Source organism: Protopterus annectens, chromosome 11.part0 (assembly GCF_019279795.1).
Source record: "Protopterus annectens isolate FY-2018-M chromosome 11.part0, PAN1.0, whole genome shotgun sequence".
Taxonomy (NCBI): Eukaryota; Metazoa; Chordata; order Ceratodontiformes; family Protopteridae; genus Protopterus; species Protopterus annectens.
Window position 1 is genome coordinate 757206946 of NC_056745.1, and position 24586 is coordinate 757231531.

Consider the following 24586-nt stretch of genomic DNA (forward strand, 5'->3'; position numbering starts at 1 on the left):
TGGGTAAACATACCTTGCAGTGTGGTTTTGATGCTTTAGAGGCCTCATGTAGAGCTGCTGTTACGGGGTCTGTTATACGTAGGCATGCTTGGCTCAAAGAGCAAACCTTACCAGAACATGTCAAAGCTAAATTATTAGATGCACCTCTTCAAAAAGATGTATTGTTTGGTGTTAAAGCTGAGGAGGTGCTAAAGAAAATGGAGGAAAAAGCGAAATCAATGCAAACAGTGAAATATTTCCTGCAGGTACAGCCTCCACGTTTCAGCAGAAACTGGCCTTCAAAAAATTGGTCCTTTCCAGCCACGGACAGACCTCAATGGGGCAGATACAGGCGCCCAAGGGGTAGAGGGCAACCTCAAGGATCTTTCAGAGCCAGGCAGTGGCAAGCACCAACCCCAAGAGGTGGAGAAGATAGAGCACAGTCTTTTAGAAAACAGACACAATGACTTCCCCCTACAACTGCCAAGCAAAGCTTTAATGGCAGCACCTTTGGGCGGAAAACTGACATTATTCTCAAAAAATTGGCATATTGTTACAAAAGACAAATGGATTCTGGACATTATAGACAGAGGCTACAGGTTCCACTTTCACACCCTTCCAAAAATAAGAGGCATGCCGAACCTGCCACAAAATCAAATGGCAGAGGCACAAAAACAAGTTTCAGCTCTCATGGACATGCAAGCAATTCAAGAGGTACCTGCAAAAGAACAAGGTTAAGGGTTTTATTCCAGACTATTCCTGGTACCGAGGAAAGACAAAGATTGGAGACCTATCCATCCTAAACACATATCTACAGGTGCCAAAATTCAAGATGCTTACATTACAGCAGCTTCTTCCCATGCTGGGCAAGAAGTCTTGGCTGGTAACATTGGACCTCAAGGAGGCATACCTGCATGTCCCTATCAGACAAGATTGCAGAAGATACCTCAGATTTCTTGCAGGTTCAACCCATTACCAATTCTCTGCATTGCCCTTTGGCTTATCTACTGCGCCCAGAGTGTTTACGAAATGCCTGGCATCAGTAATCGCCTTCTGCAGACTACAAGGGATACAAATCTACCCATATCTGGACGACTGCCTGATCCAAGCAGACAGCAAGGACATACTACTGCAGCACCTGGCGTTTGTAATAAAACTGTTGAACTTCCTGGGATACACAGTCAACAAAAAGAAATCAAAACTAATACCCTCTCAACAAATAATTTTCCTGGGTGCCAGCTTGGATACAACCACCCAGATGGCCTACCTCACGCCAGAAAAGCAAGGGCAACTGTCTCAATACTTCAGAAAAATGGCAACTTACACCAGGCTAACTGCAAGGAAAATCCTGCAGGCTCTGGGATTCATGACATCTTGCATCCTACTAATCCCATGTGCAAAGCTGCATATGAGGAAACTTCAATGGTACCTGAAAAACTTATGGTCTCAACACAGCCACAGCTTGGAAGCAATTATTCCACTCATTCCATGCCTTCAAAAGGAATTTTTGTGGTGGACTCAAGCTTGCCAAAGAAACACAGGTCTTCCTTTCTGTGAACCTCAAGCAACTCAAATCATCACAACAGACGCCTCAGACTACGCCTGGGGAGCACACATAACAGATCAGTGCATTCAGGGAAAATGGACCCGAAAAGAGAAGCACCTTCACATCAACCAAAAGGAAATGCTAGCCGTGCAAAAGGCTATTATGACCTTCAAAGACCTACTGCATCCAGGCCAGCTATTGATAAGGACAGACAACACCACAGTGATGTGGTACATAAACAAACAGGAGGGAACTCATTCATACCCCCTGTGCAGGCAAGCCATGACCCTATGGAACACAGCACTGGAATTGCAAATTCAACTACAGGCACAATTCCTGCCAGGGAAGGAAAACACACTGGCAGACAACCTAAGCAGAAATATGACAGATCCACACGAATGGAAGTTGCATCCTCAAGTTTTCACAAAGATAACTCAGGCATGGGGACAGCCAGACATAGATATCTTTGCTACCCACAGAAATTGCCAGTTGAAAAAATTTTGTTCAAGGACCTATCATCCACAGGCCTGGAAAGTGGACGCACTTTCCTTCAATTGGGCAACATTGACAGTCTATGCCTTCCCGCCTCTTCCTCTGCTGCCCAAAGTTCTATTAAAAGCCAGAGCAGAGAAGCCAAAAATGATTCTCATCGCGACTGGCCAAGACAACACTGGTATCCGCTCCTGAAGAGCCTGACACATTCCCCACCATGGATCCTAGCTCTAGTCCCTCTTCTGTTGTCCCAGCACAACTACAAAACCCTTCACAGCCATCTCAAAACTCTAAATCTAGCTGCATGGAGAATTCCTTGATTTCCCAACAGATGTTCTTCATCTCACATTGCTGCAGTCCTAACACTTGGGTAGTCCGCTGTCCCTCGGTCGGCCCGAATATCAGAGTATAAGGCTGACGTCGGTCATTGACTGACATCAGAACGCCAGGGTACAAATGCGCATGACCGACGCCATATCCTCAGTCTTTTTGCCACGTGGTCCGATGCAGAAGCAGTGTTGCTGAAATTTAGTTTCAGACCGAAGTCAGAGTTGGTTAATATTTTGTTTTTTCTTGCCTCAGTGGTTTACCGGATGTCAGAAAAAGTGAATAACTGTATTTCTTGTGGGAAACAGATACCGCATAGAGATTACCATAATTTGTGTATACCTTGTTTGGGACCTGAGCACGACGTTGTTGGGTGTCGCTTTTGCTAGGTTCAATAAACGCACTATAAAGCGAGGTTGGATTGTGCCAGGTTGGTCTTTGGGAAGCTATGCCGCCGGATGCTCGGCCGCGCTCAAAGAAGCGCAAAGACAAGGCAGTTAAACCTAGGTTAGAGGAGTCGTCCAACAGGACGCCGTTCTTTAGAGGCGCCAGTGGAACCGTGGTTGAGGCCTCTCTGGAGTCCCAGGGAGAAACTGTGTTTTACAGGATGTGGCCTCCCAGGAGGCAGGTCAGGCTGTAGGGGCTTCTCAGGTAACTGTACTCCCCTCCCTTCCTAAGGTGTCTAGGCCCTCTTTCTGCTTCCAAGGCTTCTCCTAGAGGCAGGTCTACTTTTGCTTCTGTGGGTGTCACTCCTAGTTCTTCAGGTTCAGTGCCCAAGAAGCACATGCTTAAAATGGCAGAAGATTTAATTACTTTGATTAGAGGCTCTATGCCCCCTCCTGATAAGAGGCCTAGGATGGAACCTGTGTTGGGGGATTATGAGCAGGCTTCGGATGTGTCTGAGTCTTCGGCTGAAGACTTGCAGGAGTATTCTCATTATTCTGATTCTGATGTGGATGATTCTACTCCTTCTGCTTCTCCTCCTGAGGATTTTTCTTTTTCAGAGACTCTTCACTCCATGAGAGAGCATTTTAAATGGGAAGGTCAGGATTTCTCTGATTCCAGGAAAAGGCTTAGGGAATTTTTGTTTTTACCCCAGTATAGGCCTTTAGTTATACCTCCTGTTCTGAATGTGGTGGAAGATGTGTTTGCAGAGGCTTCTCTTAATCCTGATTCTTTGCCTCCTGCTCCTGTTAAACCAGATAGGTATTACAGGGTGCCTGAAGCTCATAAGTATCTTTTTAAGAGTCCTAGGGCAGACCCAGAAACTGTTAGCCAGGGGCCTAAGGGTGTTAAGGCTTCTGTTGTCAAGAATCCAGTTCCGGCAGATAAAGAGGCCAGGGCCTTGGATAGGTGGGGAAAGAAAGTTTATACTTCTTCCACTCTAGCCATGAGAGCTTTGAATTGCCAGTTTCACATGTTGAAATATCAAAATTATCTCCTTTCACAGTTGAAATCTAAGGTTGATGCTCTGGGAAGGTATTGATTGTAAAGAGTTACAAGATCTAGTGCATGTTTCTGAACAGGTGGGTAAACATTCTTTGCAATGTGGTTTTGATGCTGTTCAGGCCTCGTGGCTGCCACTGGGTCAGTTCTTCGCAGGAATGCCTGGCTGAGGGATCAAAATTTATCTGACCATGTTAAAACTAGGATTTTGGATGCCCTTTGCAATCTGATGTCTTGTTTGGTTCTCCTGTTGAGGCAGTTTTAAAGAAAATGGAAGACAAGGCTAAGTCTATGCAGACTGTTAAAGATTTTTGCAGGTTCAGCCTCCAAAGTTTAGTAGAAATTGGCCTACTAAAGGGTGGACGTATCCTTCTTATGATTCCCAGTCTAGGGGTAGATCTAGGGCAGAGGTCAGGCTCTTTCAGGCCTAGAACAGGAGTTCTCCTGCACAGTCTTGGTGAGGGCAGGGGTCAGTCCTTTCAGAACAGACCCAATGACCTACCTTTTCAGCTGCCAGAACCTTCTCGCCTGGCAGCACCTTTGGGAGGAAGGTTGGCACTTTTCAAAGAAAATTGGAGTTTGATTACCCAGGACAAATGGGTACTGGATATCATACATCATGGTTACAGGTTTTATTTCCATACCTTGCCTCCTTTCAAAGGCATGCCAGACATTCCTCCTCAACAAAGAATAGAGGCTCACAAGCAAATTTCTCTGTTACTCCAAATAGGGCCATACAGCCGGTTCCTATGTCAGAAAGGGGCCTAGGATTTTATTCTTGTGCCGGGAACACGTGGAGACCAATTTTGGATTTATCTATCCTCAACACTTATCTGGACATTCCCAAGTTCAAAATGTTGACGTTACAACAGCTTTTACCTCTACTGGGCAAGGATCACTGGATGGTAACTTTGGATCTCAAGGAGGCTTACCTTCATGTTCCTATCAGGCTAAGTTGCAGGAAGTGACTGGGACTTCTCACTATCAGTTCTCTGCATTGCCCTTTGGCTTATCTACAGAGTATTTAAGTTCTGGCTCCAGTGATAGCTTTCTTCAGGCTAAAAGGAATACAAATCTATCCTTATTTGGACGATTGCCTGATTCTGGCTCAAGGAAGGGACGAGCTTCTTATTTGGAATATGTGATAGCAGTGCTAAGATGCCTGGGGTATTCTGTGAACGAAATAAAGTCCAGTCTAGTACCCTCACAAGACATGTGCTTTCTGGGTGTAAGACTGAATACAGCATCCCAGATGGCCTTTCTAACCCCGGACAAACAAAAGAATCTTTCCCTTTACTTCCATCATCTATCTCTTCAGTCCGGGCTGACTGCAAGGACAGTCCTTCAAGCCTTAGGGTTCATGGCATCTTGTATTCTGGTGCTTCCCAATGCCAAACTGCATATGAGGAAGTTGCAATGGTATCTCAAAAATGTATGGACACAGCACTGCCAGCATCTGGACACTGTCATTCAAATAATACCTTGCATTCAAAAGGAATTTTTGTGGTGGGCTCAGGAATGTCACCTAAACAAGGGACTCTCTGAACGACAGATGCCTCAGACAAAGCTTGGGGAGCTCATCTAAACGGAAAGTGGATACAAGACAAGTGGCCTGTCAGAGTACAGCATCTACATATCAACTTGAAGGAGATGTTAGCAGTCCAGTTTGCATTAATAGCTTTCAAGGATTTACTTCTTCCAGGGCAGGTGTTGATTCTAACAGACAACACAACTGTCATGTGGCACATCAACAAGCAAGGGGGAACACATTCTTACCCTCTATGCAGGCAAGCAATGATTTTGTGGGAGACTGCTCTCAGTTTACAACTAAGTCTTCAGGCAAGGTTTGAGCACAGAACTCCTTAGCAGATGTGTTAAGCAGGCAAATCATGGATCCCGAAACTGGATCTTCATGTATTTCAGAAATTGACAGTGTCCTGGGGAACTCCAGACATAGATCTGTTCGCTTCTCCACTAAACCACCAGCTGCCAAAGTTTTGCACAAAGCGTTTCATCCCACAGCTTGGAAAGTGGATGCTCTTTCTTTCAGTTGGAAAAATCTTCATGTGTATGCCTTTCCACCTCTGCCTCTCCTCCCAAAGGTACTTCTAAAGGTCAGACAGGACAAGCCAAGGATGATTTTGATAGCTCCAGATTGGCCTCGACAGCACTGGTACCCATTACTGAGAAGTCTAGTACAGAAGCCTCCATGGCCTTTGCCTTTGATTCCACATCTGTTGTCCCAGGAGGACAGTCATTTGCTCAATGTCAAACTTCACTCTCTTCACCTAACAGCATGGCATATTCTGTTTTAAACCATAGAGGGTCTCAACTTCCACAACAAGTTTTGAATGTGATTTTGGAAGCTAGAAGGCCTAGTACAAGGAAAGTGTACGCAGATAAATGGAAGAGATTTTTATTTTGGAGTGCAGCTAAGGATTTGGATGTTTCTGAGCCTGATTTAAGTGTGGCTCTTCAATATCTTACTGAGTTATTGGACAAAGGTTTGTCCTTCTCTTCTATTAAGATTCATGCTGCAGCAATTTCAGCTCCTGTGACCCACCATTGTTTTCTCATCCTTTGTTCAAGCAATTTCTTAGAGGGGCAAAGAATATAAGACCCCCACGACGGGCTCCTACTCCTGCTTGGGATCTCAATTTTGTGTTGGAGAAACTCACTCTACAACCTTTTGAGCCTGCAGCTACTGCTGAGTTGAAATATTTGTCATGGAAGACTGCTTTTTGTTGGCCATTACCTCTGCAAGAAGGGTTTCTGAATTGCAGGCCCTTATGGCAGTTGAGCCTTTCTTAATTTTCCATAAGGATAGGGTATCTTTAATCCTTCCTTTATGCCTAAAGTGGTTTCTAGTGTGGCTTTAAACCAAACTATTCATTTGCCTACTTTTTATGCAAATCCCCAAACTAAAGGGAAAGATTTTGCACACTTTAGATGTACACAGGCAGTTATTATTTGGACAGAACTAAAGGGTTCAGACAATCTCAGCAGTTATTAGTTTCTTTTGCTTTGTGCTCTCAGGACAAGCCTGTGTCAAAACAAACTATTTCTAAGTGGATTGCATTTTGCATTGCTTTTGTTATTCCCATCATGGCAAAGAGATTCCAGCTGGGATTAGGCCTCATTCCACTAGGGCTACTGCCACTTCAACAGCTTTTGAGGGGGTGCCACTAAGGATATTTTGGAGGCAGCCACTTGGAGTTCAGTGCATACCTTCTCTAAGCATTACCACCTTCCACTGTACTCTAAATCCAGGGCTGGTTTTGCCACTGCTGTGTTGCAGGGCATTTTGGCAGCTCCTGCTTCATTATAGTTTAGCCATCCTCCCTTACCTCTGCTTTGGGATTCTACCCAAGTGTTAGGACTGCAGCAATGTGAGATGAAGAACATAGTACAGTTTTGTACCTACCATAAATGTAGATGTTCGAAGATCCACATTGCTGCAGTCCACCCTCCCTCCTTCCCCTCTGTAGTTTGAGGTGGTTGTGTGGGTTGGGTTATCCATCTGAGGTATGATTGTATAATTGTATATATTGTATATATTGTACATATTTTTGGTGTTAGGCTGGTTAGTTGTTTAGTTGTTGTCTATGGGTTTTGACCTTTCTTTTTAAGGTCTTCTGACATCTGGGGCAAGAAAAGACTGAGGATATGATGTCGGTCATGCGCATTTGTACCCTGACGTTCTGATGTCAGTCAAATGCGCCTTGACCGACGTCAGCCTTATACTCTGATATTCGACAGCGGACTACCCAAGTGTTAGGACTGCAGCAATGTGGATCTTCGAACATCTACATTTATGGTAGGTACAAAACTGTACTTTTCTCCTCTCCAAGGAGGTGCAGGATGTCATCTTGGAGGCCAGAAGACCTTCTACTAGAAAGGCTTACTCCGCCAAATGGAAACGATTATGTGCCTGGAATCAAGAAAAGGGACAGAATCCTTGGGTAATAAATATACCTTAAATTTTACAGTACCTAGCTGAGATGTTAAACAATGGACTTTCCTTCTCCTCCATCAAGATCCACGCTTCAGCCATTTCTGCACAATACAGCACAGATCCTCCTTTATTCTCTCACCCTCTCTTAAGGCAGTTCCTCAGAGGAGCAAAGAATTTAAAACCCCCAAGGAAACCACCAGTCCCTGCTTGGGACCTCAACTACGTATTGGAAAAGCTGACCCTTCCTCCCTTCGAGCCAGCTTCTTCAACAGAGTTACAGTACTTGTCATGGAAAACAGCCTTTCTTCTGGCTATCACCTCAGCATGCAGGGTTTCGGAGCTACAGGCCCTCATGGCTGTGCAACCATTCATCATTTTCCATCAGGACAGAGTTTCCTTACGAACCAATCCTACCTTTATGCCAAAGGTAGTATCCAGTGTAGCTTTGAATCAGACCATCCACTTACCTACCTTTTATCCTAATCCACAAAACAATGGGGAAAGACTACTGCATTCCTTGGACATTCACAGACAACTTTGTTACTACTTGGACAGAACAAAGCCATTCAGGAAATCTGAGCAACTCTTTGTGTCCTATGCTGTAGGTGCTCAGGGAAAGGCTGTTTCCAAACAGACCATTTCAAAATGGATAGCCCACTGCATACGCTTTTGTTAATCATTTCATGGAAAAACTGTGCCTGCATTCATCAGATCCCACTCCACCAGAGCCACAGCTACCTCTGCAGCCTTCCTCAGGGGGGTCCCTACCAAGGACATTTTGGAAGCAGCCACCTGGAGTTCAGTGCACACTTTCTCCAAGCACTATCACCTCCCACAATACTCAAAATCTAGAGCGGGCTTTGCCACAGCAGTCCTGCAGGGCATCCTAGCCCCTCCTAGTTCCACTTAGTGCCTACCACCCTTACTTAGCTTTGGGTTTCTACCCATCTGTTATGACTGCAGCTGTATGCACGATGAACATAGTACAGTTTTGTACCTACCATAAATGTAGATGTTCGAGTGCTCATATAGCTGCAGTCCAGGTTTCCCTCCCTCCATCCCCTCTTAGGACAGGCCTTATGACAAACACTTTTCATATAACCTTTTTGGGGTATTCTTTTATGGTATATTTGCTTGCAACTACTGTTTTTGATTTATCAACATTGCATCTTTGCATAACATTATGTTTGCCTTTCTTCTGGGGGCACCTGACATCTGAGGCAAGAAAAACTGAAGAAAATGGCGTTGGCTGCCTCTTTTATACCCCTGCCGCACTGACGTCAGGAAAGAAGCGACGACAACCGACGCCGGACCTAGACTTTGGAATTTGGCCGACCGAGGACCCGCCTGACGGCAGGATAACCCATCTGTTATGACTGCAGCTGTATGAGCACTAAAACATCTACATTTGTGGTAGGTACAAAACTGTACTATATGACTTCTTCAGATTCTAAAAAGAAACCATTGGATCCTAAATCATCAGATCTGTCTGTTATTTTGGTGAAGTCTCCTAAGCAGTTTTTGGATCCTCAGTCCTCTGATATGACTTGCTTTTCTAAGTCTCCACAAACCTGTTCACCTGGGTTTGCAGTTGATCCGGTATCCCCTTGACTCCTTTATCCTTTTTTTTTCAAAACTACACCAAAGAAAGACTTGAGGCCTCAGTCCACTACTGCTTCCATAAGATCCTCCAGAAGTCTCTCAAAAGCTGATATGTATAGGATGATAAGAAGTTCCGCAGAGCTCAGATCCAGATGGGGGTTATTCCAGCTTTGACTCCCATTGGATCCTTGAGTCTTCCCTCCACTTCATGTAGTCATATCTATGTCTCTGATCTGTCCTATGGTTTTGAAACCCTCAGATCCGAGATCCCCAAGGGAGTCTGTGTTAGATCTGGAGACGGCCAGGTATTTGGCAGTTTCCCCTGACTAGTTTTGTTCCTATTACTTCAGATCAGGACATTAGTCTCGGAGCTGTAACATCGATGTTCGATCCAGGGGGCCAGAGTCTACTCCAGTGTTGTTGTACCCATCTTTACCCATTGGAGCCTCAACATTAGACCGCTTGGTTCCTGCTCCCTCCTCAAGGCACAGATCAGGACAAGGTCGACACTTGTGTGCTTAGGTTTGCACCCTGTTGCGGCCAGCTATGGCTTCTCCCGGTCCATCTGCTTTTGAGGTAGTGGAGAAGGGCCTTCTCTCTCCTCTTTAGATTTTATACCTATTCCTCCTATGGGTCTGAGCTCTGATCCCATTACTCCTTTTCCTCAGGGACTGCCAGTAACAACTAGTGTCCACACAGCTTCCTTGTAAGAAATTCCCCTCTCTTTGGGTACCTCCCCAGAGCATCCCACTGAGGAGCTTCCCCATAAGAGAATGTGCAAAAGGAGGCACATAGATTCCCCTATGGAATCTCACACAGAGGATGCTCATTTTGAGGAAGTGAAAGGGTCCCCCAGATCTCCACTAGATGGCATCTCCTTTGGAGACATTATTGAGATACTTAAGCAAAAAGGTGGGTGATCTTCTGGTACTCCCTCCCCAGAAGAGTAAGTTTTTCTGGAAGCTTTTTGTTCCAGACCATGTACATCTTGGGTGACTCCCCCGGCTGATGAACTTATTGACCTAGTCTCTTGCTAAACATGGAAGGAGCCAGATTCTGTCAAACCAGTTCCCCATTGCCCATATAAAATTTTGGCACTATCAAAGAACAGACCTATTGGAGCAAAAGGGAGTCCCTGTTGATGTTATGGTTATGGTGGCAGCCACAAAAGAGCTAGCCAAACAGAGCTCCCCTGTTCATTCCCCTAACAGAGTCAAGGGCAAAGGAGAGATTTGGGAAGCACATTTTTGCTTTAGCGGCTTTTGCCTTGTGGTCCCTGAATTATTTAGCTCACTTTGCGAGACTGCAGAGGGATTTGACCAAGGAGCTCTCCAAATCCCTCTCCAACTCCATGTCTGTGGAGGACTATAAGAGGTCATCTTCACAACTGACCATTCTATTGTCCATTTCCATTGCATCCATGGGTTGATATCCTGTGCTGCAGAGGGTACAGCATAGGCTGCTGGTTCGGGCATTGCTGTTCAGAGACATGCCTGGATGCGGTTATGCAATTTTGCAGAGCCCTTCAAGTCTTCTTTCATCAATGCTCCTGTTGATGGAATGCCTTTGTTTGGCCCTTCTGTTAAAGAAATGCTTTACTGCATTGAACAGGAATGAAAGACCTTGTCTGCCATAAAGATTTGCTTTTCTACCCTTCATTGATCCTTTTCCCAGAATAAAGAGGGGGCAAGAAAATGTGGTTCCATAAATCCCAGGCTTCTTTCCAGTATCCACGTGGGCACAACTCCTCCAGGGGCAAAGGGAGGAGTTCAAATGAAAAACGTCAGCTTTATGCATCTTCCCACAGCAACAAGTGCAGCAGGTATTTTTCTCTAATCCCCTCTCAGGGGACTCACAGAGATGCTGTTGTCCCCGTTCTTCCCTCCGGTCTCTTAAGCTTACCCACTGCTACTTCTGATTCCAAAATTCTTACAAAAGCTCTGTAATCCTCATTGTCCCCTTCTGTCCAAAATTCATACAAAAGCTCTGTAATCCTCATTGTCCCCTTCTGACCTCACTAAGTCTGGTTCCCCTTCCTTTGGTCTCATCTTTCCTATCTTCCAGGGATAATTTGCAATTGTACTTTAGGAGTTGAAACATCAACTTTTTAAACCTTAAGCCAAAACTGATTTAAAATTTGTCTTGGTAAAACAGCATTTCTAGTAGCAATTACATCTGCAAGAAGACTTTCAGAACTCCAGACTTTATCATGCAACTACCCTTACATTGATTTTCACAAAGACACAGTTACCTTGTGTACCCTTCCTTCTTACCAAAAGTAACCTCTGAATTGAATATCAGTCAAACAATTCATTTGCCTGTTTTCTTTAGTTTTTCAAATAAGGGGGAGTACATGCTACATCTTTTAGATGTACATAGACAACTACATTTGTATATGTACAGGACAAAAGATATTAGGAAAACAGACCAGTTGTCTGTTGTCCGAACAGACTGGGATCACCAATTTCTAAAGTAACACTGGCCAAATGTATTACTGATTGCATTTCCTTTGCATATACTCAGCAGAGCCTCTCCCTATCTAGGCCTCCTAAGGCACATTCAGCTATATCCATGTCCACTTCTTTTGCCTTCTGGTCTAGAACTTTGGTTGATTACCTGTGCTTGGCAGCTAGCTGGTCCAATGCTCATACCTTTATTATTCATTACAAACTAGATTTGACTTCCAGAAACAGAGATCTTTTTGGTTCGCCATTTCTCAGGAATATCCTTCCATGAGAGCCACCCACGATTCATGTATCTGGGGACTCAGTCCATACGTTGAGAAAGAATGAAAGCAACAGCATCAGATACTAAAGTTATGTAATATGACAGTAGTAATAGAAACGGAGCGAAAGCAGGCAATAACTTCAGATTAAAAAGTCTTCAATTTATTCACGAATATTGGACACAGATAAGTGCTTTTGCTTAAAAAGCTTCTTCAGATCTATAGTACATCCACATTAAAATTGAGCCAGTTATATAAAAATTCAAAATATTCAGACCAATCAAACATCCGTACCAATTAATGCAATTAAAGGTACACTGAATAAACTATACTACAAATACTAAACTAAATACATATCTCGCTCAATACCAAAAAAATATATATATGCACATATAAACCAGACTATACCTGTACATGTCATAAATTCTTCTAATTATAATAAATATAAAAATATAAATATAAAATATATATGTATATATACATATAACATATATATAAAAAGTATGTATGGAAAATATATATATATATGGAAAAAAAAAATATATATATATACACTTAAAACATCATAATGAAAAATATATACTAACTAATTCACAAGAAAACAGGGGAATTTTGTAGATCATATGCATTGGGTATGCGCCAAGTGTAGTTCTCTAACAGAATATACATGCATTGATGAGAAAACACTATGCACATCGTAAGTGATTCTTACTTAATATTCCTGCATTTCCTTAACAAGGGCTTAATGGATGCCCTTTCATTAAATCCCCTGCCTCTATCTGCTCTTAATATAATGATCCAATTATTCTTCCTGTATTCAGTGTGGTTCCTAATGTCCCCTTCATGTACACTAGGGGGAATAACTTCAAGGGCTCTAAATAGAAACCTATGTGTGTCGCCATGCTGTGTAATATGCTTCGCCAGGGCATTATGTGCTGAATTCTTCCTAATATGATATACGTGTTCTCGTATCCTATCCCTAAATGGCCTGTTCATTTTGCCAACATAAAAGGAAGAGCAGGTTTGACATACGGCCAAATATACTAAATTAGTGGTCATACAATTGGCTCTAACTGATGTCACAAATTCTCTTTGTAGATCAGGATGAAAAAACCTTCTGTTGGTGTCTATGTATGTGCAAAAATTTCACTGCCCACATGATCTCGTACGCTCATCTCCAGACGCAACTTCCTTATTCTTAGGATAACAGAGCATCTTCTTCAGATTCTTCTTCTTCCTATATAGGGAATGTGGTTGCTCACCAACTATTTTCTTTATGTCCTCATCTATTAGCAAAATTGACCAATTCCTGCTAATAATATTTCTAATCTCTATATTATCTGTTGTATAAAATGCTGGAATTCTGACAAAAGTTTGTGTAGAAGGTATTTCCCTTCTATCAGTGGTCACAGCTGGCCCAAAATATGATGCTGCTATGTCTTGCTGTGAGGTGAAAATAGTTTCCAAATGCTTATTTATTTCAAATTCTCTATAACCTCTATTTAGTAGCTTTACCTTCAGACTGTCCAACTCATCTGTAAATCCTATTATTGTGGGATTCAGTCTGGAGGCCCTCATACCTTGGCCGTTTATGATGTTCTTAAACACATATGCCGGATGCATACTGGATCTCATCAATAAAGCATTACGGTAACATGGCTTACAATATACTCCTGTATTAAGCAAGCCACCTGGTAACTTCTCTATATATAAATCTAGGAAATCTATTCTCGAACTGGAACTCTTCATAGTGAATTTTAAATATTCTGTTAAATTATTCATTTTGTAAAACAGGGTGTCCAGTTGATGTCCATTACCATTCCATAGGACAAAAAGGTCATCGACAAAACGTCGATAAGACCACATGTTCATGAAATTCTTCTAATCGAAACAGGGTATTTTCTTCCCAATGTGCCAAAAACATATTTGGGTAACTATTGGCACAGGGAGTCCCCATAGCCACCCCGTCTCGTTGCCTAAAGATAGTGTCTCTGAGTATAAACAGATTATTCTCCAAAACAAGTTCTAAAAAATGTGTTATTAAATCAGTCTGTACAACAGAATATTCACTGTGCTCCATCAAGTATTCTGATATATACTGAGTACCTACTTCATTTGGAATGATGGTAAATAACGATTGTACATCAAACGTGACTAAAATAAACTCCTCACTGTCTGTGACACCTCTCAAGCATTCAGCTTTGAGCCTTAGTTATTGTTTTCTTTTTCCTTCTCTATCTTAGGATCTGTAAGATGGCAAACTTGATTTGAGGTACTGTAGGATGGATGGGGCACTATGGGTAGAGGGAGAAGCTCGAGAGTTGGATCCATAATTTATTTATTTATTTATTTATTTATTTTACATTTGTTAACCAGGCTAGTCCTGCTGGATACATGTCCATTTTCAGAGGAGGCCCGAGGAGAAAAGCTCCACTATCTAATACAAAGTAATAAAAGTACATTCAAATTGCATAGGCAGTTTGAGAGACAGCTAAAACAGGCATTTAAAATACATTGGGAGATTAAAACACATCTACAAACAGGCATTTGGCAAGTTTTTCAGTAAGAGAATACAAAAAGTATTAAAATTTCTTTGGAAAAAGTTTATGCAATAAAGACATTAGTAATTAAGAATTTTGAAGGCTAAAACAAAGTTATTAGAAAGTAGTAGCTTGGAGTTAATAGAGTTGATTTCTTAGGTAGAAAAGAGAAGCAATGGAGAAGTAGCGTTGGATGACAGTGCAGAGGATGCAGGAGACGATATGTGCTCAGCTAGGGAAGTTACATGAGCAAAGCCAGTGATTGGTTAGAAAATGTTTTAGTTGAGTTTTAAATAGTGTAATAAAAGTTTGGGCTATGAGGTCAGGAGGAAGTTGATTCCAGTCTTTACCAACTGAGTTGGAAAATATAGAGTCACCTGCTGTATTTTTTGCTAGAGAAGTTTGAATCAGTAATTTATTGGAGGAGCGTAGGGTTTTTAGGTTATTATAGGGTTTTATCAGAGTAGAGAGCATTGGTATGTTATCTGGGTGGTGGAGGGCTTTATGGGCGATTGTAAGTTGGTAGTATTTAATTAGGTGAGGTAACTCAAGCCATCCTAGGTTATGGAGGTTTAGGCAGTGATGTGTTTTATATGGAGATGCAGTGGCAAATTTAGCAATGTTGCTGTAGGTTGTTGTAAGCCTATTGATGTTATGTTTAGAAAGATTAGTGTAAATGGGGATGCATACAGTAGAGTAGAGAGAAGATATGTTCTGGCTATGGTAGTTCTTGCTTCAGGTGTTAAGAAAGGTTTGATTCTATAGAGAGAACCTAGTTTTTTATTAGTTGCTTTTATGATAGAGTTTATGTGTACATCAAATTTCAGTTGGTTATCAATAGTAACTCCTAAGAGTTTGGTTGTTTGGTCTGGAGAGATAAGGGTGCCATTGTTAGAAGTGAGTGTGAAATTAATAGGGGGAGACAGGTGTGTGGGTGGAAAGATGAGAAGTTTAGTTTTCTTAGGGTTTAAGAGAAGGCAGTGATTGGAGAACCATTGTTCAATAGTGTTAAAGGTCTTTTGAGTAAGTGAGTGGAGGTCAGCTTGGGTTGTGGCGGAGCAGATGATGGTGGTGTCATTGGCGTACTGAATGCAAGGAGTTTGTGGGGTAGCAAGGTTCAGGTCGTTAATAAAAATGGAAAATAAAAGAGGACCTAAGATAGAGCCCTGAGGTACTCCTAAATTGGTGGGGAGAAGTTCGGAAAGATTGTTGTTCCATAAAACAGCTTGTTTCCAATCATGAAGATAGGAAGTAAACCAGTTTAAGGCTACATCATTGAGAGACAGAGATTTTAAACAATGTAGGAGGAGTTGGTGGTTCACCATGTCAAAGGCTTTTGACAGGTCAACAAAGAATGCTGAAGAAAGAAGATTGTTATTCCGGTTTATATTAATAGAGTCAATGAAAGATATTAAGGCTGTGGTAGTGCTGTGGTAGGGACGAAAGCCATGTTGGCAATTAGCTAGGAGATTATTTGATAGCAGGTGATTTAAAAGCTGTTTATGGATGCATTTCTCCATTATTTTAGCAATAGGAGATAGCAGTGCTATAGGGCGGTAGTTAGAGTATTCAAGTGAATCGCCCCCTTTGAAGAGAGGGATGATATGGGAGATTTTCCAGAGTGAGGGTATGGTACTTTCTTTTATGGTTCTGTTGATTAGAATAGAGATAGGGAAGGCAATAGCTTTAGCACCTAGCTGGAGATATTCAGCCGGCAATTTGTCAGCTGAGGGGGTTGAGGGTTTGAGTTTCTGAAGTAAATGTAGAATATAGGAGGTGGGTATGGGTTTAAGCAGAAATGGAGGTGGAGTGCAGCTAGTGTTCTGTAATAATGAGGGGTCGGGGCTTTGTTGGTTTGCAAGTTGAAGTATGGTTGATGTAAAGAAATTATTAAATGCATTAGCTGTTTGTAGGGGAGAGTCAGGGGAGGAGCCGAGAGGGCTGGGAGTTTTGACCTTGCCTGGGGATAGTAGGGAGTTAATTGATTTCCAAAATTTGTGTGGTTGGTGGTGGGATGATTGCTGTAGCTGGGTATAATAGTTCCTTTTATCTTGTATGACAGCAAGCTTAGTCATGTTCCTTTTTTGTTTGAAGCTAATGTGATCAAAAGAGTCTTTAGTGGTTCGCCATTTACACCAGGCTTTATTCCTCCTAAGGATAAGTTGTTTGGTATTGGTTGAAAGCCATGGAGCTGTTATAGATTTCATTCGTATTGAGCGGGTAGGGGCATGGTGATCAAGAATAGTAAGAAAAGTATTATTAAAGTGGTTAACAGCTTCATCTATAGGGAGAGTTTTTAGAGGTGACCAGTTGATTAAGCTGAGTTCATTATGAAACTGTTGAAGGTTAAAGTGTTTTTTGCTGCGAGATAAGCGAATTAGGGGGGGTGTTGTTAGATGAGTTTTGTGCCTAATGATGTATGTGAGAGAGTGGTCACTAAGGTCGTCTGGGAGGGTACCTGTTGAGTACTTAATTTGGGGACTATTAATCAAGATCCAGTCGAGTATGGTTTCTTTGTTATTGTTTTTATTAGTTCTAGTTGTGGAGTTAATGGTTTGATGAAATCCGTGTAAGTTAATATTGGTAGATGGATTAGCTTGTTTGCATAAGTTCCAATCAATATTAAAGTCGCCTAGTATTATTGTTTCTTGAAGGAGATTTATTGAGGACCAGTTTAGTAGGTCTTCTAATATGGGGGAATTATTGCCTGGTGGAAGATAAGTACATATGATATTAATAGTCTTGTGAGCGTTTAGGGAGAGTTTGGCCATAAGTAGTTCAACATTAGAGTCATGAGGTGGGGTAAGGGCTGATTTACTTATTTCTAGTCCAGTTTTGAAAAGTATAGCTGCTACTCCCCCTTTTTTCTTAAGACGGTCTTGTCTTAGGATGTTATAGCCAGGGGGGATAATTTCGTTATCCTTTATTGAGGGTTTAAGCCAGGTTTCAGTAAGGCAGAGAATGTCATACTGCTGAATTTCGAGTAGGGCATGAAGAGCAGGAAGTTTGTTACATATACTACGGATGTTTAGATGAGCCATTGTAAGAGATTTTGGAGGTTTAGTATGTGGTGTAGGCAAGGGCTTTGAAGTTTAGGAATTTGGGGATGGTATGTCTATGTTAGGGCCTGGGTTGGGGTGGATGTCCCCATCAATTAATGATAAACCATGAATAAGGTTAGTTAGTTGTGAGGGTTTGATGCAGTACCAGTGTTTTGTGAGTTCAAGAATGAGGTATTTGATGTGTAAGATGCGATGATATTTAGGTTCAAGATATAAGTTGTTGTATGTGGGACAGCTATGGTTTGTGAGTGTGGTTGTGGGGGTAGCTAGGGTATGTTTGTATGGAGTAGAAAAGGTTGAATATAAAGGTAGCTCATAGTAGGTTATGATGTAGGTAGAGGTAAGAGTAGTTAGAAGGGTTAGTGTTAGGAGAGGAAGGTGATTATAGGACATGTTGAGGTGAGTGGGGATAGTGTAAGGTAGGTATATGTGCAGAGAGGGAAGGGTGGATAAGGGAGGAGTCTGCTATGTAGTGGGTGGAGAGAAGAGTATGAACTGATTGGCTAGGGAGAATGGTGGGTGTGGTTATGTGGGGATAAGTGTAGAGGTCCCAGGGGCGGGTGGCATTTGGGGGCAGGGAGGGGAGCAGAGTGAGCCCGAAGGGCGAACGGAGCGGGTTGAGCCAGAGGAGTATGAAATCGCTGAGAGGAAACAATCAGTCAAGTGAAGAATTAGCAGGTAAGTTATAACTGGTAGAATAATATTAAGAGGTTTGGTATTTTCTAGGCAGAGCTATAGTAGGCAGGTTAAGATCAGGATAGTGTAGGCAGGGGAGAGGGATGGAGAATATATTAGAGTACAGATTCAGGTAGAAGGCTGAAAACAGTAAGTTAGGCAGAGTGTCAGAAGAGAAGGAACGAGAAGTGTAAAGGGCAGCGTAGAAGGTAAAGTTATAGGAATAGCAGTAGGAAATTCAGTAGAAGTCAAAGAAGGATAGGCAGGAATACTAGTGATAGTAATAGCAGAGTAGGAATAAGGGTCTGGGCAGCAAGATATAGTTTGTGATATGTGTCCGAGTTGATCCGAGGTTGGATCTGTAACCCATACATTGAAGAAGAATGAAAATGGATGACACAGATGCGTAGTTATGGTAAGTACATAATTTAATATTTTGCCTATAGTGATTTGAACATGGAGAAGCTCAAGTGCATTGTCTGTTTGACCAGCCTTGAGGTATATTTATTTTTGATATAAATTGAGATCTCTACCTTTAGTCCCTGTCTGTATAGTAGATGGTGTGAATGTGTGGAAGGTGTTACAGCTTTGTACTGCTGGTGTGTTCTCTCTGGCTTTAAAACAATGTCTCGGAGACCACACAGATATCGGCATCCTGTAGGCTAAGGAGAGCCTGTAGAGCGTGGATTGTTTTGTTTAGACTCCCAGCATTGACCAGTAATACCTTAAGATTTTCTTGGTTTTGATTTGCTATGTCGGAAGAATTTTCAGTTTGGCATCACCTAAAATGGCACTCTGGGGGAGGACAATGTTTTAGCTGATGTTCAAAAGTATTGCACCCCCTTATAATGACACCAGAAACTATGCCAATTATTAAAGTCAGTCATCTTCTGTTTGTATTGTGGCATCTTCCTTGGAAAAGATAAAATGCTGCTCAATTCTAGGCTCATACTAGCCTGGGATGTACAATTTGAGAGCTCCCTGATGTCTGTCTTCATATAGTTTGGGAAGTATGTGTCAGGTCATTTACACTCATGTGGACTATGATTGAGTCATACTGGTACTTGTGGTCCCGTGACTTGAGTGTGTGACTAATGTGTCAGATCCTGGCCCTGATAAACAAATGACCGTGACTTTCTCCTTACTCAACCCGCTGAGAGAGACATCATTGCATCTCACAATGGAGTCTCCAATGACTAGAATGTTGGATTGTGTGGTTGCTTGCCATATTTGCATAGAATTAGAGGCTCCATGAGATGTGGCTGTATATGCCGATGTGGGTGTTGTTTTTGAAAGAGTGTATTTAGGGCTGCTGATGGTAATTGTTATGTTTACTTCATCTGGGAGGTCTTTGGGGTTTAGGAAGGTGATATTTAAGTGCCTTTGCTTATGTGGGTCTGTGTGTTTGCTTTTGTGTGATGAGTGCAAAGTGTGTACTGCTGACAACCTGATTGACATAGGAGTGCTTTTATTTGAGAGCTTTGTGTAAATACATTTCTCACATACCATATTATCTTGTTTGAGAATTAACTGGTTATCAGTAAACGTGAGCCAATTTCTGCATTGCCTCAGGATGCCCATGTCCACCAAACTAGTAACAGAGATAGTGGGAAAGTTCATATCCATGGCAACAGACCCTTTTTATTGAATAGACGTTTGGAATGAGAATATTAAGTAATGTCAGGAGAATCTGGTTTGCTACTTTTGGGGCAGTACTTGTTGCTACCACCTAGTCCTGTGTGCAACTAGGTATTGATGAAATTTTAAGAGTGGCTTTACAGGAAGAATGTCAACTCAAGGTATCTGCGTCTGTATAAGGCACTTCTAAACATTTGAGGGGAAACTAAAAGTAGACCCTGATTTATGGATGAAGTATTTGGGGAGATATTCTGAAGTTGCTAGATAGTTGCAAATCAAGCAGTACTTACTGAAAAGAAAGAATTATCTTATCAAAATGATGAAGAGAGGGGAATTGCCTGAATGACTACTGCCTGGCTACTACTAGTGCTGGTCTCGCCACAGCTTCAAACTGCTGGTATATTTTACCCCTTTGCTTCTTCTCCTACCAGAAGCAAAACAGTACCACCAATCCAAAGATGGCAAGTAAGGCACAGTCTCTTTGGTGGTCAGCAGGCTTGTCCCAGATGTTGCAAGGATGTGTAGGCTTGTTGTAGCCTTTTCCTGATGGATGCCTTGAATGGCACCAGACCGATCAGGAAGGTCAAACACAGACACTCGCTGCCCAGCCAGAAATGGTCAGGAATCAATGCACTCTGTTCTTCTCTCACCAGGAGCAAAATACAAGCAGAAATTCCAAGCTGGCACCTATAAAGCAGTTATTAGGCTTTCCAGTGATCAGCAGTCTCCAAGAAATAATGTCCCTATGCTCCTTCTCTCACCAGGAGCAAAACAGAAACACTAATCCCAAGATGACTACCAAGAGGCAGAATGTGAGTTCTCCAATAATTGGTGGTCTTGGAGTAGATGTTGCAGATTTTAAAGATAAGTTGGGGAAAAAATGGGTTAATATCCCCCCATCCTTGGTCACAACCAGTGCTTTCATTTTTCTAATGCGTTATCTTGTTGTCATTTCATATTTTAAATAACATCTCTACATCTTCATGTCCATATTAAACATTAAGCAACTTGTTACTGCCTTCTCTCAGCTTTGTCACTAGACATATTTGTCATAACTGTCATATTTTTAGATGTAAATGTTACAATTTATACCAAAAGCTTTCAGTCATTTAGCAGTGTAAAGATGTGATCAATTGTTTCTTCAACATTACATGTGTATGGTACTCAAGCAATTACCACAGTGCAATATGAAATGGCACTGTAAATGGTTATGCACAGGGAAGAGGTAATCCAGAGAAGCATATAGCATTTGTATGTTACTGGGAAAAATGTCATGGTATGTATCACTTGTAAATGACTATATAGTGGCATGTATATGAAAGATTTTAGGGAAATGAGAGCCATTTGTATGAAAATGGTACTAAACATGACTGGATAGTTCACAATTAAAATCGCAAGAAGACCTGTGTCAAACAGCAGTTCTTAACACCAGGGTTTTCCTCTAAGCAGGTGTATTTATTGTCATAAGATGGTAGAATCATCATCTGTACTATCCAAACATAACATGTTAGAGGCCCCACTCTCACCCATGGTCTGTGAATGTTGCACACTGTTGCCACAGTGTTGCAGGTGCTCCATCAGTGGTAATGCAGCATCATCTTCTTGACTGGGACATGGTCAACCACTGTCAGGTGAATAGACATTATACAAGAGCCAATAGAGATATGCTGCCTTCAACTGGCATCATGGAGAATTTGTGAAATTCATGTCCTAGTGGACACTTAAGGTTTTTGAAGCATTAACTATTCTCACTGTAGGAATTTCTAGCATCCAAGAAGGGATATTGCAGGAGTTTTTCAGGCTTCTGGGTCATGCCTCCTAAATCAGTTCCTTGACATAGATGCTGCAACATATGCAGGAGTGTATTTGATTCAAAGGACAGCAGGGAGGGGAAACTGCAATATTTGGATGTCCTATTATATAGCCCATTTCCCTGATGTTTGGAAGTGCATTGACTGCATCCACATCACTGCCAAGGTCCACCCTTCTATATGGCATCCAGTATGTCACATCAGGCAGAAGGTTTTCCACTCCCATCAGTTGCCATGTGTTATGCAGCACACAGAGTATTATTTACAGTGTATCTGTACACTATATACAGACACTTCCCACCATTCCCACATCTGGCACCTGTGTCCTATATTAGCAGTTTGTGTGTGATGATTTTCCAAGAAGTCACTGAATTGGTAGATGCACTTATGTTCTCCACCCTTGACACACTGAGCTAGCCTGTCAACATGTTTGTAGGATGCAGGCCACTCATAATGTTGTTTGTTGTTGTGTGCTTATGAACTCCATCTGCAGCCCTCTGCCTGTAGTGGTGATATCGTATAATATTATATTCTCACAGGCTTCAAGTCTGTCATTGGAGTAATGAGGACCCAGTTCCATTCCCTAGGTATGTCTGATGGTGTCCTGCAGTATGCCTCAGAGACCTTTAGCAGGCTATATGTGGTCTGTACCATGTTGCACAACATGGTTCGACATTAACAGCTAAAACATTGGTAAACCATCCGATTGTTCTACAGACCAGAGCCAGCAGTTGAGAAGGAGACAGGTGAGGTATTGCCAGAGGAACTGGCTGAATTGCAGTCTCATAAAAGACTAAGGGGGGGGGACACAGTACAGGTAGGACATAATTTGCATCATTTGCACAGGTGGAGTGGGGCATGGTGAAGGGGAACAACAGTGCTAATATAGATGGAATGTAGGAAGAATTATTGGCTGAGGATTCGATATTAAGGCGCATGGCTGGGTGTTTGGGAAGAATCTAGCAATCACATTATTTAGGCACAAGGGGGAGCTTTAATGCAGGGAATGCTGGCCTGATGGTCCTCCAGTATCAGGATGGTTTACATCCCGTGCATTTGGTGGTGTAGCACTTTGGGTGCATGTATATGATAAACAGTGTGGCAGCACATTTGGGAAATAGTAGAGTGTCAATAGCCATATCCTCATGGCTGGCCCACCTGTGGTGCTGCACACCATAAATCACCAGGGTGGCACAGATGTTGTGTCACTGCTTGACCCTGAGCAACTGGCCTTCTGGAGTGTACTCACAGTGAGTACAGATGAGTATCTGCTATGACCGTGTGATCATTCAAGCTAAGAGGCAGCCATTGCAAAGCTGGACACAGTCCCTAGAGTTGTGTGGGACAGCTGTGAAGTTTTTTGTTTTTTTTTTGCATGCAGGATCATGTCTGACACCCTATGGTGCACCTGCTAGACTGCCCTATTATGGCCAGTGAAAGTACAGACCAACTCACAGAAGGGCATGTAATTCTTGGCCTTATCCAGCATACACTTGCCATGGTTTTCTAGGGTCTGTAGTATCATTTCCATCTCTGCTGTATTGAATTTTGCTGTTCATTTTTAGTTTGATTTTGTCAGCATTGGTACACGTGTAGGTACAGTTGTGAGTTAATGCATGTTTACGTACATGGTCCCTCTCCTCCTGTCACCACCCTTGTTGACATATGATGTTGATGCTTATACTGGCAGCACAGGGCATGTCTCAACAGTGCACCATGTGGCAGCACTGTGATTACAGAACAGGCTGTAGCATGCAAATTACAGGCTACTCAAGTCTTTGAAACATGTATTGTAGGCTGTGTCCCATTGGGCTCCTATGTAGACCATATATTGATGCACACCCCTGTACCCTGGCCTAGTACCTTGGTCTGTACACTTCCTACTTGTGTGCATCCCCAGCATGCACAATACAGCATAGTTTGTTCATTCCCATCCAGCTACCCCAGTTGTGTAGTGTCTCCCACATGGACTGTACATTCAGTCCCTGGCCATGTGACCACCCACAGGAGTCCTGCAGACAGCCATGCCATGTGCACTGTACCCTATTAGTCCCCCAACATTTGTTAGTCTTCAGTCCTTCTTCCTAATGCAGTGGCAACCCCTTAGGAAGTGTATGTCGCTAAAGTATTTTTGCATCCATGTATAGTTGCTGCATTGCTGTCATCCATATCCTGCCTGCATACTGGCTGCTTATAAATCTGTAAATTTCCTTTGAAATCCACACTATTTGTAGTATTCCTGTTGCTCTCTGTAGCACAGTCTCCACCACAGTGGTGATCATGAGTTTTTTCACACTAAAATGGGTCCTTTAGCACCATGTGTTTAAGGTGACTAGGCACAAATGTTTCTGTATCAGATATGATGTACTAACAACCCTACCAACTGCTGCGCTGATGGTGAATGGGTTAGAAGTACCTCATACTAAGTGTTTTTGGTCATGTACATGCCTGCCCATGCTCAACCTATCAATCTCACTTAACTGTGGAGAGATTGTTTCTGTGTTCACTAGCAGCACAGCTTTACTTTGGTTGGTTGCACTAATGCCCACTATCATCTTACTGCTATTTTCAATGTCCATGCTACTGCCTAGTAGCAGTATGCTACAATGTGGTGTGACTTTGCTAATGCTCAGCAGCATCCTGTTAGCACTTCATCTGATCTTGCCTTTAGACAGTGCATTGTTCTACCAACAGTGTGTGCCATTCTACCATGTTGCCCATCCATGTGCTTCCCATTGTTTGTAGTGCATGTGGCACTGTGTAGTGACCTTTCATTTTTCTTTTGAGT

The 24586-nt window shown here is 42.4% G+C and overlaps 1 protein-coding gene across 4 annotated transcripts in view; it reads left to right on the top strand.

Moving 5' to 3' along the window:
• The window catches only part of ERGIC2 (ERGIC and golgi 2), a 646362-nt gene that overhangs the window by 316892 nt on the left and 304884 nt on the right, over nucleotides 1–24586 (top strand). The gene's annotated exons all lie outside the window — the stretch shown is intronic.